Source organism: Podarcis filfolensis (genome assembly GCF_964270895.1).
Source record: "Podarcis filfolensis genome assembly, chromosome: Z".
Lineage (NCBI taxonomy): Eukaryota > Metazoa > Chordata > Lepidosauria > Squamata > Lacertidae > Podarcis > Podarcis filfolensis.
Genome location: NC_139617.1, coordinates 3,172,803 through 3,190,833, shown reverse-complemented (window position 1 = coordinate 3,190,833; position 18,031 = coordinate 3,172,803). Strand labels below are relative to the sequence as shown.

Below are 18,031 nucleotides of genomic sequence, written 5' to 3'. Positions count from 1 at the left end.
CCTCTGGAATTCTGACATCTTTGAATCTTGCAGTGCAGCTTCACAACAACAACAAGAAGAAGTACCAGATAGATAGAGATCGATATTAGAGAAAATTGCAGGCAAAATAATGTGTGTGTTTATATATTTTGTTTCAACCATTTATATACTGCTTCATCATTTCCATAATCGTTACGTTAGAAGAAACGAACAAGCACTTAGCAAGATACAAAGCATTTGGCGGTGGCAGGGGGAGGCCAATTCATTTACAAAACATATACATATACAAATAGGATACAATAAGCAGCAAGAGAGTGTTGTTGCATAAACTTCAGCCATGTCCCCATTTACCAGGCACAGTCCTTCTTATTTTCTAGAGATGATTTGGTCACGGACTTGAGAAATGAGCATGACTGCGAGGATTCACATCCCATTCAAGGCGTTGACCTCTCCCAAATAATAATGGGAACGGTAGCTTTTTATTGTTATTGTTGTTATTGGTTTCTATTGATTTATTGGTTTGTTTGTTGCTTGTATAGGATATTCTGTTTTTTAATGCTTGATGTTTTGTTGTGTTTTATGTATGTTGTAAGCTGCCCAGAGTGACTGAGGAAACCCAGCCTGATGGGCGGGATATAAATCATTTAGCTTGTTAAGGGTGCTGGGAATTGTGGCTCCCTGAAAGGCAAACTGCAGTTCCCAGGATTCTTTGAGGATTTGGGGAAGCCATGTATTGTAAATGTGATTTAAATGTATTTGTGTGTGTGTACACAGCCTCCGTCTCTTAGCTGCTGGTCTACAGCAGTTCTGCAAAGCAGCCTCATTCTCATATCTGTGAACCAAACAATAGCTTAGCAAAACCAGGTGAATACGCAGGTTCATGGGCAGTTGCTCACAGCCACTTTGACTTCACTCCAGTGCCCAATTGAGCTACATCAAGACTTGGCTTAGTGTGCCATCCAATTCATTACTCACAGTTAAGCTCTCTCCTCATCGACCACAAACTGTAGCCAGAACAAACCTTACAGTAAGTTTGGCCTGCCTTATCATGCAAACAAGCCCAGCAATGTTTTTGCTTCTCTGCTGAACCTGCAAACATTGTGTGGTTTGCACATAGTCACCTGTAGCTAACCAATGAGCTGAAAGGTATGCTCAGGGTGCCAGCCAGATTGGGCACCTAGGTAACAATCCTCCAATGTGGAGTGCTGTTTTGGAGGGGTGGGTGGCCGATCCCCATTCTGTGCTGATTGTTCTGATGCAAATGGGGGGGGGGGAATGCTGTTCCTGCTTCTCTAGAACATGCTATCAGAAGCTTTTCCATTCCAGGGCTCGATCTGAAGACAGAAGTGATTGTGGAATATCCCCCATCCTCCAGCTGAATAATTCTCCTGCTCAAATGATAGCACAGCTTCTCAGGATTTGAACCAATATGTCAGGGGATTGAAAGCTTTATCCAAAGGCATGGGGAAATGGGATTCATTTCTGAGGTACTGCTCTATTCAGAAACATTTTCCTTCCAACGATTTTGGTGGAGTTCAAGAGCGGAGTGCAGGTCTCCTCTTTCAGTAGGTTAAAACAGTGCTACTAACCCCCTAATTTGATGGACAGGGTAGCTAGGCAGAGGCCTTTCCTCAATTCATAATGAAAAACAAACAAGATGACTGAAAATCTTGGAGCAAGCCCGAGGCACCAAATTATTTTTCTCTTGGATTTACAGAGAGGAAGAAGGGAGGCGGGACACTGCCTTGTAAAATAAAATCCTTGAATGACTGAACGGATGAAATTCCCAGCCGGTCTGGTTTTAATTTGAACGATGTTCTGTTGCCTGATTTGGGAGGAATATCAATTAGAGCTGTGTGCAGGTGGGGATCCCAGAACATGAATTAAAATCAAGAGCTTTCATGCGAACCATTGTAGCAAGCTCATTGTGACATCGTAGTGCAGCTCTAGACAGCTGCTAGGAGGGAGCAGCCCTGTCAGCTGCCCTTGCAGCTCCTGATTCAGGCTGTGCACTTTGCCAACACCTGTTTTCTTTGGGAAAATGGCAATTAAATTGTAATAATAATAAGCAGCAATCAGTATTAAAACATGCCCAATATCGGGGTCACCAACACAGTGCCTGCGAGCACCAGTATCTCAGCTGGTGCCTGTGAAAAGTTTCAGTAAATATACACAATGCATGAGGGACAGCTTGCTGTCTGCACTGCTGTAGCCTCTCCTGCATGGCCCCACGACAGCCATTTTGTGACTGGTGCCCACAGCACTTGATCAAAATTCCAGAAACGCCCATTGGCTGAAAAATGCTGATGACACCCACCGTAAAGAAATCTGCTTTAGAGTATTGTAGTGTGTAGAATGATTTGAGAAAAATGGATGAATCTCTGTTCTAAATAAATCCTTAGAAAATCTGCAACTTTCCCTGTGCAGGTGAAAAGTATGGACAGCAGTGTTAATGGAAAAGCTCACTAAGCCTATGAAATGGCAGGGCAAATGGCAGGGCAAAAAACCAAGTGTAAAGTACAAACTTCTAATGGAAATAAAGGACAGAGGAGGGTTTGCACTACCAGACCTCAAATTATATTACGAGGCAGCATGCCTAGTATGGATTAAGGAGTGGGTGATTTTAAAAAATGCAAATATATTAGACATCGAAGGCTGGGACAACAGTTTTGGCTGGCGCAGTTATCTGAGATATAATAAAGTTAAAGTCCATAGAGGATTCCTCAATCACATAATTAGGAAATCTTTATTCACAGTACAGTCATACCTCGTGTTGCGTTAGGTTCATGTTGCGTCTTTTCAGCTTGCGAACACGGCAAACCTGGAAGTGTATACGTCCAGGTTTTGCCACGTGCGCAGAAGCATTCTGCACGCTTTGTGCATGCACAGAAGTGTTCTTCGCACATCGCACATGCGCAGAAATATCGCTCTAGTTGTAGACTTTTCGGGGTGCAATCGGCACCCTGGAACAGATCGTGTCCACAACTAGATGTACCACTGTATGGGAAAGAAATAAAAAATTACTGGAACCCAAAACCCCTTGGTGGTTGTCACTGGTAGAAGCAATAGCAGTGAAAAAGAAAAACATGGGCATTAATTGGCCAACTTATAAGGAAATATTAGAAGAAGAAAATAATCAATTGAAAATTAAAAAATATGAGGAACTCAAGCAGGTAGGTGTGAACTGGCTACAACATCACCAGTTAAATGAAATTTTCAAGTCAGACAAAAAAATAAATGGATTTGACATAAAGATATCAGATTTAGAAAAAGAACTTTTATTAACTAATAAAAAGATATTATCAGAAACATATAGATTACTATTGGTTTGGAATCTTAATGACGAGGAGGTGAAGGAAGTGGTGGTGAAATGGGCACACGATTTTGGTTATCCAATTCAGATGGAAAAATGGGGGGAAACTATGGAAAACAGATTTAAAATACCCTGCGTGCTATCTGATAAAGAAAACTTTATAAAAATGACCTACAGATGGTACCTGACCTCAAGCAAATTAGCCAAAATAAATAAAAATAACAGTAATAAGTGCTGGAGATGTAAACAAAATGAAGGAACCTTATTTCACACATGGTGGTCATGTCCCCCAATCAAAAAAAATTGGGACATGATTTATGAAGAACTAAAGAAAATGCTAAAACATACATTTTTAAAGAAACCTGAAGCTTTCCTATTAGGCATTTTAATGATAAGCATCCCAAATGAATATAAAAGTGTTTCTTTACGCGACAACGGCTAGAATATTAATAGCAAAATACTGGAAATGTGAGCTAATACCAACAAAAGATGAGTTGCAATTGAAGTTGTGTGAGTATCTCGAAGTAGCCAAAATGGCAGAACTAATAAGAAACCACTCAGACAAGGTAAAAAAGGAATGGGTTTGCTTCAAAAACTATATGACTAAATATGGTTCCAAAAATAATACTTGGTTGTGCTTAGATTAATTTCACAGATATAATGGAAAAAATTGATTTAAATAAATGAATACAGATTATTGGTAACTAATGAGAAGTGTTGAAGCTACAAAGAGATAGAGGGAAGTCAATTAACATTATCAAGGATTCAAACAAGTTTAGTGGAACAGAAAGAAAGTGATTGTAAGGAAAGAAAGAAAAGAAGAAATATTAATGTAATTTCTTTCTGGGAGCCTTTTGTATAGAATATTCAAATTATGGTTTGTATCCTTTGAACAATTGTATCTTTTTTAAAAAAATCTTTTTTGTATTTTATTTTTCTCTTTTATTCTTTTCTTTTTGTGTATTTGGGTATAATTTTTAATTTGTTTTTTTTCTCTCTTTAATTTTCAAAACTGCAATAAAAAAAAGAAAGCTGTGAATGGCACTCAGGACTAGGATGACATTATAGAAATATAACTTTTATAACTTTTTCAGTCAATAATTCTGAAACTTGGAAACCCACATGAACAATTGTGGTGTAGTCTATTTCATCAACAAGGGTGTTTAATCCCACTTGGGTAGGGGGCTTATTGCTGCTGTTTTCTTTTACAGACAAGTACATCTGCTCATATCACTGGCTTGAAAGAAAAAGAGAGACTAAGGCAAGGAGGAAGGAAAATAGATTAAGAGCCTTTGTCCTGTTTCCTGCCACAGAAAGTAGGGGATATGACATCACACAGACCTGTCTTCTCTAGGAATACAAGAACTCTGTGAGCCTTAACCCCTTCATATGCTTTTTTTAAAGCAAAGATAATTGTCATTTTTGACTGCATGTTTTCCCACATTTGGGACCACTTGAGGATTGTTGAGCAGCCCGTTTAGTTTGGCTGCTGTTGTAGAGTGAGTATTGAATGCAATTTAATCATAGCTGTTTTTGTGTTTCTTCTTCTTCTTCTTCACTTAATGCCATAATAGGCTTTTACATGGTTTACAAAATATAAAAACCAGTTACCCAGAAATTAAAATGTAAATATTCGTAGTTAAAATGCACAATAAAGCACTCCCATTAAAACACCAAACATTCATAATTAAAATGCACGATAAAGCAATACAGCAATTAAAACAGGAGGTTCACATTACATTGATTTTGTGTTTTGATGTATCTGTTTACATGGTTTTGGAATTGTTGCATTTAATGGTTTGCATAGTATGAATTGTTCTGCAATTTTTTCTGATGGAAGACCAATATATAAATGAAATATACACTCATGAAACTCTACCATGTCACTGTGTGGTGGCAAATATTACAATATATACCTACCTCACAGGATTGTCGTGAGGGATAAATAAGATAGATAGATAGATAGATAGATAGATAGATTCTTTATTGTCATTACACACGTGCAACATTGCACAAGTGCAACGAAATTGGATGCCATCCCTTAAAAACAACAAAAGCAAAACAACAACAACAACCCACAAACCACATTCCAGCCACACCCACACCCCCACCCATCAATCTCCCATAAGGTAAGGAGAAAAGCCAGGTATACCACATTTTAATCCCTTGGAGGAAAGGCAGGATAGGAATGTCATCAATCAACAACTGGCTTTCTTTAGAGCCTTTCAGAGACCCATCTGTTCAGACCAGGACTTGAGGAGGAAATGCAAACTCATTTACCCGCCAGCTGTCTTTGGTAGTAGCTCTGCTGACCTGACATCCTTTTGCATAGCCTTGCCTGTGTGGCACTGTGGAGGGGGCAAACGCATCACAAAAAGGAGGAGGCAGACTCTTGCTTATCTGTGACAACCAGTGAGGCTTCATGGCTATGCTGAGCCTGGTGAGACTTTGGGCTTAATGGGAGGGTGCTCAGCTAACCCAAGTTTGCTGTTTATGGATTTTATTCTGCAACAGATTGGGTTCCCAGCAATGATCTTCCCAGTTCGATGAAGGTGGTATCATGCACTTCTTTTAAAAAATGGTGATCTGTCATTTCTCTTCAGATCTGGAGGTAGGAGAAAGTCCAATTTGGAGTCGTCTTTTTTTGCATCCAGAAGTTAATCTTTGCTAGTTTATGTAAGAGAGTTAAAACTGAATACAGGCACACTCTCTACCATGGGAGACAGTAACGGGCACCAACTCTGATGTCTTTGAAAGGGGATCAGACAAATTCATGGAGGAGAGAGCTATTGAAGGCTATGCTCTGCGCCCACATGTAGAGGCAAGTAATGCTTCTGAATGCCAGTTGTTGGAAGCAACTGGAGGGGAAGGCATCTGCAAGAACAGGATGCTTGGTTAGATGGGCCATTGGTCGAATCCAGCAGGCTCTTCTTATGTCCTGAAAGAATGCAAAGTGCACATTTCCCAGTGCAAAGTGACTATTAGATGGGGCTGATGAGAGTTGTAGCCCAAAACATCTGGAGGACATCATGTTGGGTAAGGCTGGCATAAGCCTTATACAGTGGGAAATACTTAAATGCAGTTGGGTGGAGTTTTGCGTTTCAATTGGGAAAATGTTCAGTTTTGGATTCCTGCTTTCTACAGCACCCATTAAGCAACAGGGGGCACAGGACAAACCTCTTGCTTTAGCTAGGTCACAAAGTTTCTTTACAATTAAAAGGTGCTCTGGGAATGATAGCAACAATGGAAAGTTAACAAATACTGGGCTATATACAAATTGCTCACTTACCAAACTGAATATGTTAGTCACTCAATGTGTTAATTGGAAGGTATTTATCACCCTCTTTTTTGGTTATCACAGCTTCCCTTCCTCCATCTGCCTCATCTGCATTATTTATGATATTGGCTTTATACCACTTTAAACAGCCATGGCTTCCCTCATAGATACCTGGGAAATGTAGTCTGTTATGAAGTGGTTAAAAAGGTAAAGGGACCCCCGACCATTTGGTCCAGTCATGACCGACTGGTTGCGGCGCTCATCTCGCTTTATTGGCCGAGGGAGCCGGAGTACAACTTCCGGGTCATGTGGCCAGCATGACTAAGGCGCTTCTGGCGAACCAGAGCAGCGCACGGAAACACGGTTTACCTTCCCGCTGGAGCGGTACCTCTTTATCTACTTGCACTTTGACGTGCTTTCGAACTGCTAGGTTGGCAGGAGCTGGGACTGAGCAATGGGAGCTCACCCTGTCGTGGGGATTCGAAACGCCGACCTTCTAATCGGCAAGCCCAAGAGGCTCAGTGGTTTAAGTGGTTAGGAGGCCCCTATTCCCTACCAAAGCTACAGTTCCCAGAGCTCCTTGGGAAGAGGGATTGGCTTTTATACCATCTGTAAATTGTAGATCTTTGAAAGCGGTAGGCATCTCCTAACCATTCTCAGCACCCTTAACAAACTATAGTTCCCAGAATTCTTTTCAGGGAAGCCATGACTGTTTAAAGTGTTTTTTATACTGTTTTAAATGTGTAGTGCAGATGGGGACTTAGCCAAAGGGTTTCAGTTTCTGGTGTTCAGTCTGGCTTGTTATACAGTGCTTATGTTGACATGCCTTGATAAGGGTTAGGGTAAATGAATGCCGGAGCTGTGTTGGGGTCTCAGATGAGCAACTGTTAAGCTGAGGCTTACATCCCTGCAAGAAATTCTGTTGCAATGCGTTGCTTGACAAGGGGTGGTTGATGGCTGCAATGATCCAAGAATTTAGTCTCAAGCAGAGAGCGAGAGCGAGAGAGAGAGAGCGCTTTGTGCAAGGAATGCAATAAGAACAGGCTGACCTGGCAACATTCTCCATATCTGATGCATCAATTCCCTCTCCATAGTTTGCATGGAAATTCAATTCTTCTTCTTCTTCTTCTTCTTCTTCTTCTTCTTCTTCTTCTTCTTCTTCTTCTTCTTCTTCTTCTTCTTCTTCTTCCTTTCCCTGATTTTTCCTGTGAAGGCTTGCTCTAGAAAGAGTTTGCAGTGCTGCCTCAGCTCAGTGGTACAGCTTGGTGTGTGAATGCAAAAGACCCCATGTTCAGTTTCTCACCTTTCTAGATAGAACAACACGATAGCCTCTTATTTGACCCTGGCATCTTTTTGGTGCTAGTGGCACCTTTGCTGATCTGTGGTATACACACCCTTGAGCTTCTGTGCTCTGCACAGCTGGAGGCTGCATGCTTCTGAATACCCTTTGCTAGATGCTACAGGAAGGGAGAGTGCTCCTGTGCTTGGATCCTGATTATGAGGTTTCCACCAGCATCTGGTTGGTCTCTATAAGAACAGGATAATAATAATAAATAAATAATAAACCTTTATTGTCACTACACCACCTGTGTGCAGTGAAATTAAACGAGCCCCACAATACACTCAGTCTTGTTCACACTCTGTGTGCTTGTCAGAAGTCAATTGCACCACTATTTTTTTTTCCATTCAGCAGTCCAACAGCCCACGGATAAAAACTGTTCTTTAACCTATCGATGTGACTGACTATACTTCTGTATCTCCTGCCTGAAGGTAGGAGATTTAAGAGGTGCCGGCCAGGGTGTGAGTCATCCCTATGAATTTTCCTCGCTCTCCTGAGGCAGTGGTCTCCTGTGATGTCATCTAGCGAACTCAGGAGACAGCCCATGATGTCATGTGCTGTATTCGCCACCCTCTGTAGGAACTTCCTGTCCGTGGCTGTCAAACCAGCGTGCCACATTGTAATACGGTATGAAAGGACACTTTCTATTGTGGACTGGTAGAAGGAGATCATCAATTTTCGTTTGACATTGTTCTTTCGCAAGACCCTGAGGAAATGGAGTCTCGGTTGGGCCTTCCTAACCATCTGGGTTGTATTGACTTTCCAAGTGAGGTCTTCACTAAGGTAAACTCACAGGAATTTAAACTCACAGGAATTTTTCAGGGGAGTTTTAAATGTGTGATGTTGTAATTTTGCTTTTTTTGTTGTTGGGAGCTGCCCAGAGTGGCTGGTGCAACCCACTCAGATGAGTGGCATATAAATTACTATTTTGTTATTATTACAGATGGGCCACTGGCCTGATCCAGCTGCAGGGCCCTTCTGATGTTCTTATGATCTTGTGGATATGGGACTCCAATTTGAGAGTGGTGGAGAACACCAGTTTGGCCCAAGTCTTACAGTTCTCATTAGTCTTTAACCTCGCCCCCAAGTTGCTGAGGAAGGGGTGGGATAAAAATGTAGCAGTGGTAATAGTAATATCCATTCACCCAGGGTAGGTCTTCTGTTCTTTTAACAGCTGCCCAGCAGGGAAATGTTTACCAAGTGCTTATTTTCATCCTTGTGGAGATGCGTCAATGAGTAAAGCTCTTCTTACATATCTGCCTGCCTGAAAGGCAGAGGGGTTTTACAAGTGGAAGGCTAATGGTGTGAATATTGGAGAGCAGGAAACCACTGGGCTTCCTGTGCAGCTGCCTGGCTTGGATCCAGAGTTGTGTGTGTGTGTGTGTGTGTGTGTGTGTGTGTGTGTCATTGTTGGAAGGCCTATGAACCTTATCAGTCCTCCTCAGTGGCCACTTGCCATCTCCCTGTCAGCTAGCCAGGAGGTGACTCTCGGGAAATGCTTTCAACATTTGAGCCAGGAATTGAAAGTTGGGTGTGCCTTCCATGTAATTGCTAGGGTAGCTTCAAATTCAAATTCTGTGCCAGGAAACTTCCAATGTGGTTTCTGAGGCAGGTCTAGAGAAGCCTGATGGGCTGGTGGAAGCTGTGGTCCAAAACATCTGCAGGGCACTGGTTGCAAAAAGGCTGCAATAGGCAATACAGTGGTACCTCGGTTTAAGAACAGCCCTGACACACAAAGTAGTGTCCCGGTTTGTGAACTTTACCTCAGTCTAAGAACGGAAGCCGAATGGTGGAAGGGCACTGGCAGCAGGAGGCCTCATTAGGGAAAGTGTGCCTCGGTTTAAGAACAGTTTCAGTTTAAGAACAGACTTCCGGAATGGATTAAGTTCATAAACCAAGGTACCACTGTACTCAATTCAAGAGGTGTAGGAAAGCCTTGAGGGGAAGATACAATTGCCCCACACTCCCTAGTCTCTTGGAACAAGAGCAGCTGTACTGGGGAAGAAGGGTGCCAAATACTTGTGGGTTCTCCCCAATTGCTGTGCTCCCTTCCCTTTGATACACCAATTTTTTATTTTTTATTATTTTTTTGCACAAGTCTTCTTTTGAAGATAAAGAACCATATGAGCAGGGAGAGCAGGAAGAGCCTTATAGCTGCCTATCGAAACTTAGCACCTGGGTAAGAAACAGAGCAGGTGCATAGGCAGCTTGGTCACATACACACACACACCCCCCCCCGCTGCCCCCGCTGTGATGAGATGGATGGGATTTCTAGTTAAATTAGAGAAATTCACATCTGGAAGGCTCAGATTAATTTATGCATTTAATTTTAAGATTTGTGTGCTGATGTTCACTGAAGCCACAATTTGAACTGCCGAAGAAGCTCCTTATCCTGCTCTTTGACACCTGGGATGTCTGTTTCTAGAGCCCATCCTATTCCTGTGGCTTCCTGTAATCTGTTTTAGCTTTATTTGATTCTGAATTGTAAAGCATTGTAATTTGCCCTGAGACCCTCCTAGTGAAGGGTAGGTAATCTTCCTCACCATGTGTCTTCTGCTAGTATTATTTGAACACTATTATTCTCCCACCCATCCCATACTTTCCCTCTTCTTTAATTTAATTTTCTCTCTCTTTTCCTTTCCTGCAAATATATAGATACAGATGTATATATAGAAATATCGATTTAAATAGAGTATTTTCTCTCTTTATAAAAATGCATCTATCCATATAAATAATAATGATAATGATAATAATAATAATTTATTTATATCCCGCCCTCCCCAGCCGAAGCCAGGCTCAGAGCAGCTAACAACAATAAAAGTAACACAGCATTCTAAAATCAATTCATTCTAAAATCAATTCAGAATCAAATTAATGGCAACCACACAGGTGCATGTGATGAAAACTGTGCAAACTTTTTTGGGGGGAAGTGTTTCCTATTTCTGGCCAATGGAGAAGCAGCCAAGCTAAGTTCTTGGTTATTTGTTTCTAAGAAAGTTATTGCTAGGGAAGAAGCTGCTTTGTGGAGGGATGTGTGTGTGTGTGTGTGTGTGTGAGAGAGAGAGAGAGAGAGAGAGAGAGAGAGAGACTTCTCTGACACACAGCAGGTTGTTCTGCTTTCATTGTGTACCTAGAGGGAGAAAACCACCCTCTTTATTTCTTTATCTACTTTATATTTATTAAACATATGTGCAAGAGAGTTGGGGAGGAACATGAGTGAAAGGATGCCCCCCCTTCCCTGTGCTTAGGGGAACTTCACTGTATGCACAAATTGTTCCTGACAGCGGGAGCCTGTACTCAAAAGTGCTGGAACGCAAACAACTTAAATATTCCTCCCCTGGCTGAATGTCTTTGCCGCATTTCCCCAAGCAGGTTGGAAAAATGTGAACAGATGGTGCAGATTGGGTTGTGGTGCACAGGGGTTGCCTTGTACCAAGCCTGGGATGTTGCTGTGCCAATTCTCTACCCCTCACCACACCCTGCAACATCCTCTGCCACTCCAAACTGCCTCCCATGCTGAGGTGAAGCTGGGTGGGTTACGGCCAGGGATGGAAGGTGCTGTCAATTTTGGTTCTCTCTGCTTCACATATTTCCAATCTTAAATTCAAGTTTCTTCAGCAACTTGTGCTTTCTTTCTTTCTGATTTAATTCTCAATTCTTCATCCTTTTCCGTGAGAATTTTTGCCTGCTGTTTCATATAAGATACATACATTTTCCAAGCAATTTATTCCTAATACAATGCATTTTTGTATGTTTTCACCAATGCATTCATTTTTATGAATATTCCACCCCATGCCCCATGAAAGCGTGCTTTGGTTGGAAAATTGCATCACAAAATTCACTCTTTTTATTATTTATACTTTTCAAGTTTATTGTTGTTGTTGTTGTTTAATCGTTTAGTCGTGTCCGACTCTTCGTGACCCCATGGACCAGAGCACGCCAGGCACTTCTGTCTTCCACTGCCTCCCGCAGTTTAGTCAGACTCATGTTTGTAGCTTCGAAGACACTATCCAACCATCTCATCCTCTGTCGTCCCCTTCTCCTTGTGCCCTCCATCTTTCCCAACATCAGGGTCTTTTCAAGTTTATACATCTCACTAATTTTACAATCATTTTGACATTCCATAGCTTGACTTCCTTCCCCCTCTTTCTGTGGTTCCTTAAATTTATCTTTAATATCTTCTTCATATCCAAATTATCTTAATTTACTCATTTATTCATCTTCTTTAAATACATACCCTTATGAAGAAGCAGCAGCAACAGTCTACAGTACAAATTTCACTCTTGTGCTTGGGCCCTGCTTGTGGGTTTCCATGGACATCTGGCTGGCCAGTGTGAGAAACAAGGCACTGGCCTAAATGAGCAAGGCTCTTCTCAGGTTCTTATGGGACAAAACCAGAATGAGTGTGTATCATTGGCTATGCCTCTCATTGGCTGCAATTCCATCTGCTGTTGGTCACCCTGTCTTCAGCTTTACCAGTCCCAATGGGCACCAGGTATCATGACCTTCATGTTCCTAGGAGTGGTGGAGTTGAATGCCCAGAACAAACCTTGGGATATGTCTTTCACCCTGTGGGGCCACACAGGAGCCACACAGTACCAGAGAGACCATGCAGGGATCTTTCCCGTCTCAAGAAGGCAAAAGATTCTCTGTTGATGTGGCCTCCTTTCTTGTGATTGGCAGCTGCGAGTGGCATATGGTTGGCCATAATTGATATGGGCATTTCTGGCATGTACTTCTGAACTTCTTGCTGCCTTCACCTTTGGTCTATGGGCATGGCTTGTTGACTTTGTGAAGAAGTTGAGTGTGTGGGGGGGTTGGGGGGGAGCTCGGAGTACTGTAAATCTCCTACATAGTGTGGGCTGCAGGAGCAGCTTCTGAGCAGATGGCACGTCAATATAGCACACAAGGGCATATCCTTTGAATCTGTAAGAAATGCAAGGCAAGCTGAAATCTTCTTGGCAGAAGAGCAAATTTGGAGGGGTTTGATGGAAGAGCTATTTCTGGAGGAGTTTGCTCAGAAGGAAGGGCTTAGGAAAACAACCCCCCCCCCCAACTATTGGATCAGATCAAGGATCATGCTTGCTAGCACTGAAACGTAAGACGATCCTGCTGGATCAGGCCAATGGCCCATCTAGTTCAGCATCCTGTTTTCACAGCGGCCAACCATGTGTTTCTGGGAAACCCACAAGCAGGATCCAAGCCCAAGAGCACTCTCTCCTTCTATCGTCTCCAGCAATTGGCATTCCGAAGTATTACTGCCAGCTTGTCATTGTGCTTCTGAAGAGGCATCATTGGAAAGCCCATAAGTAGAGCGATGAAAGCAACAACACCTTCCCCACTGCTAGTTCCGATCACCTGATCTTCAGACGCAAACTGAATGAGGCTTAATTTAATTTTTTGTGACTAATAGCTGCTCACATCTCTCCTCCTCCTCCAAGGCTGAAGTTCTACCCTTCTTTTTAAAAAAAGTTTTTGTTAAAGTTTTTGTGTGTGTTATAAAACAAACAAATAAACTGGGGAAAGTACATTTATATAGCATCTCCATTTTTTATTCGTAGAGTCTTTTTCACAGTTCATATACATTCTGTATGAGACACTATCATGCTAGACATCATGCAGTTGGGGGGGAAACAGGGAGGGAGAAAGATAGAGCCACCTGAGTTCATGGCCAGCACCTTGTCCTATGGCGGTGAGTTCCACAGTTTTAACCATGCATTTTGTGAAGAAGTCTTTTCTTCTGACAGTCTTGAATCTTCTTCCAATTGATTTCTGTTGCAGAAAGGATACCCCATACTCTCCAACATTTCTCCGGTGAAAATAGGGCTATCCTATTCAATAACAACAACAACAACAACAACAACAACAACAACAACAACAACAACAAATATTTTATTATTTACACCCTTCCAACTCTACAGTTCTATGATTATATGATCTAGAGATCTGCCTGTAGACTGCTTTACTTCCCCTGGTGGTGTCAGACAGTTCCAGTATAGACCACCCCTACTGTCCCCATAATTCCAATGGGCAGAGTTCTGGGCTCTGCTTGTTGAAAGGAAGTTTCTCAGTTTGTTTTGACTTCCATGGCAGAGAGGATGTTTCTAGAACTTGGATGGCAAGAGGCAAAAGTTGTTGAGAACAAGGTAACCAGCACCTCTCTTTAGGGCATCAGTTTTCCACTAAAAAAACCCCCACAAAGCTTTGGGTGATGGGTTGGCACCGTGAAGCAGTTTGCTTGGGAGCAGAATTGATGCCAGATTGGCAAAGATCCTTCCTGTCTCTCTGTCTGTTCCCCCTCCTGTTCTGAGTGCTGAATCACAGACACCCTGCCTACACAGGGGAGGTCTTGTCTCACTGCATCATGTCCCACTTGGAGAGTGATATCTGTTCTTGTCCCTGGAAGCAACTGCTCTTGGTAGCTCTGTGAAGATTTCCTTTGCTGGATTATGAGATGATATTTATAAAGGAGCGTTTTGAATCTTTCATGCATCCTGAGTCAAGCTGGATGGGGGGGCAGCCGGGGGTGGTGGTGCAAAGCCTTGGCTGGGGAGATAAAACTGCTTCCATTGACGAGTGCTGAAATGAAAGGGATTGACAGGAGCCAATACTGTGTGTGTGATTCACTCTAGTTTGCTGGAATTTTGCACCAAGTCTTCACAGGTAACTTGCAACTTGCATGGGGGTTACATTCTGAGGATTGCATGTAAAGCCAAAGTCAACCTGGAGAACAACCCTGGAACTACCCTGCTGAAACTATCCATACCTTTCTGAAGCCTGTAGTTGCCATGCCAAGCAGGTCTTGCCCCCACCCCCTTTGCAAGGCAGAGACCTTTAAAGAGGTTTGTAAGGACCTTTCAATGGAGTTTTGGGACAAGAGCTTCACAAAGTCTTTGTCACAAGAGCTTCCCAAAGTCTTTTAAGCAGGTCTGAGAACTTAAAAGCTCTTTCCATGCCAGGAAAATAATGCACAAAAGAGTTTTTAAACTCTCTGCCTTCCATGCAATTAGTCTGTGTGATTTCAGCTGGCTGGTTGCCAAGTGCGTAAAGCTGAAATCACGCGAGTTGAATGCATGTCATTTGAGAATTATTTGTATTTTTCATCAGATAAAGTGCCACCACTCTGTGCCTCAGAACTAGACATGCTGTTTTGGCACGTCTTCAGATTTCTCTCTGTTGGCTCTGGGTCTCAGGGGTCAAATGACATGTAACACCTGTCATGTTTCAAACAAGCCAGCTGAACCCGACTGCTTTCATTGGAGAGAAAGCAGCCATGGACACACCCACTGACCTGGAATGTCGACTGGGGTCCTTTGTGGGTTTTCTGCTAAAGATTGCCCTCTCCCCCCACCATCCTACTTAGCTGCTATTTGGTCCTAAGGATGGTGTTTGCCATAAGCAGTCCTTGGGGCGCTGGAGTTCAAAAACCACTGGATTAATTCTGAGTCCTAATCTAGATTGGAGCTGGAGTTCTCAAGTGTTACACACACAGCACCTAGTTAAACTATAGAATTCACTCTCATGAGAAGCCGTGGTGGACACCAACTTGCATGGCTTTAAAAGAATATTAAACAAATTGATGGAGGAAAAGGCTATAAATAGCTACCAGTCATGAGAACTGCGAGAACAGGATGGTGGTCTAAATGGGCCACTGGCCTGGTCCAGCAGGCTCTTCTGATGTACTTCTGATGCACTGGCTTTGGAATACAATGGCAGTAAGAGAAGGGATGCAGTGCAGCTTTGTTCTTCTTCCACTGTTGGGGGCTGTGTGCCTCTGAAAACCAGTAGCTGTGAATTGCAAGCTGGCAGAATTACTGTTGCGCTCAGGTCCTGCTTGTAGGTTTCCCACAGGCATCTGATTGGCCACTGTGAGAACAGGATGTTGGGCTGCCTGACCCACCAGGGATTGTCTTATGGGCTGCTATACCCCAATGCAGAAGGCTGGTTTAAGACATAGGGAACAACATTAACCTGAGTCAGACCATCCGTTCATCCAGTTAAGGATTGCCTCTGAATACCAGGTGCTGAGAGTTACAGGTGGGGAGAGCGCTGGTCCTGCTTTTGGGCTTCCCAGAAGAGACATCTGGTTGGGCACTGTGAGGACAGGATGCTGGGCTAGACAGGGCTTTGGCTTGATCCAACAGGATCCTATAATGTTCTTAAGTGCTATGCATTTCGTCTGGATTCAACACGGCAGACGTGAAGGCAGAGTCATTCCTTGAACCAGAGCCAAGCCTTAGTGCTGAGCCTGGCCTGGTAAATTTGTTTAGTGGAGAAAGTGGAGCTCGCCAGTACAGTGGGACTCCTTCCCATCCACATCCTGCTTCCAGGGCTGGGTCGCTTCCACCATGTGGAGAGAATCTGGCTCAGTCGGTGATATGCTGAGTATAATTAAAGAGGCCCACTGCTTGGAGCAGAAGCAACTTGGAAGCATTAACGCAAGAAATGCTGTTCATTATCAGAAAGTCTGCTTAAGTGTTTGTCATTAATTGCCTGGTCTGTTGCCACCTTCTGACTAGCACAAGCTCATGTCCTGATGCCGCCATTGCCTGCAGGTGAAGTCAGCCCATGTGTGTTTTGGTTTCGCTCCAAGGCCGTTAACGCAACTATCTGCATGAGGCAAATTGGATAAAACTGGTTGCTGTCCTTGCTGGAACCGGAAAAATGCAGAAAGGGTGGCTTCAATGAAGGGGCTGTGAGCTTACAAAGTCTTTATAGAGGGGAGAGCTGTAACTCAATGGACATTCTGCTGGCCATGCTCTCCTCACAAAAGATCACTGGTAGAGCACCTGCCTTGCAAGCCAAGAGTCTCAGGTTCAGTCTCTGGAATCTCCAGGCAGAGTTTGAAAAGAGCCACTTCAAGTCAGTGTAGATGGTCCAGTGGTTGAACTCAGTATAATGCAGCTTCCTGTGTCTCTTCCTAAGGCAAACTATTTTTTGTTTGTTTGTAAGCAGTGGGCTGGTGTCTAGTGTTAACAGTGATGTATTGGAGCCAGAGCAGTATAGTGGTTTCAGTATGGGACTAAGGCCAGGGGAGATCTGGGTTCAAATGCCTACTTGACCATGAAGTTCACTGGATGACCTTAGGCCGGTCATATCTCTCAGACTAACCTACCTCGCAGGATTGATGTGAGGATAAAATGGAGAGGGTGGGGGAAATTATGAACAGTATGCTGCCTTCAGCTCCTTGGGCAAAAGGCAGGATAAAAATATATAAAGATATTTGAGCTCCTTGGGGGGGGGAGGTGGAATATAAATGTAAATACTGTAATATTTATTATCATCCTCATTATTATCAATAACAATAAAAAATATTTCAATGGGTGTTAGTCATGATGGCAGTATTTTGGGGGTGGGAAACCTGTAGCCATCCAGACTAGAGATGGGGGGAAAGTCTGATTGTGTTCCCCATTTAATGGGGACCTCACCTACTAAATTGCCCTTTCCAAAACAGTTTGTGAATTCTTTTTTGAAAATGTTCATTCTTCACAACACATATTTGCAACCCATTTTTCACAAAATAATGCACATCTGCATGTTATTTTCACTAATATATGCATCTTTATGCACACTTTACCTAGCATGAAATATTTTTCCCCCTGCCCATTGCTTGGCTGGAGAACCACACTGCAAAATTCAGAGAAGTTTGACTTTAGAAGGCTGACCAAGTTTTGGTTTGCATATTGCTTCAGAGTTTTGACAATTTGCCTCCAAATGTGAACATCAGCAGATTTTTCTCCTATGCCTAACTATGACTTTTGCCATCATGGCCAGCCTACTCATGAGGCAAGGAGAGGAGACCGCCTCAGGTAGCAGGATACACAGGGGCAGCAGATCTGGCTTCCAAGGAAGGCAGTTTGGCGAATAGAAGGTGTTGTGGATCTTTTCCCACCCTTCTTCCTGATGTAGATCTTCATCCACCCCTTCTTGCTTGGTTGGGGAGGGCACCCTCTGTGGTTCGCCCAATGTTTTGGCCAGCGCTGTTTTTCTAGAAACCCCCTCCTTCTCAGCATCAGAGTTGGATTATGCAAAATGACCAAATGTGTGCAAATTAGCTTGATGTTCTAAATGTATTCAAGTTGCAGATTCCAGCATTTCTTGTTGGAGAATGTGAGTAACCCCA

At 43.0% G+C, this 18,031-nt stretch overlaps 1 protein-coding gene across 13 annotated transcripts in view; it reads left to right on the top strand.

Moving 5' to 3' along the window:
- Positions 1-18,031, top strand: part of LOC310754025 (5-hydroxytryptamine receptor 2A-like) — a 249,338-nt gene that overhangs the window by 104,854 nt on the left and 126,453 nt on the right. The window contains exon 1 of one of the 13 annotated variants that reach the window (XM_083595444.1): positions 5,619-5,732. The exons of the other annotated variants lie outside the window; for them this stretch is intronic. The gene's annotated coding sequence lies outside the window, so the exon portion shown is untranslated. Of the gene's footprint in view, positions 1-5,618; positions 5,733-18,031 lie in introns of those variants that run through there. 13 annotated transcript variants of the gene reach the window in all.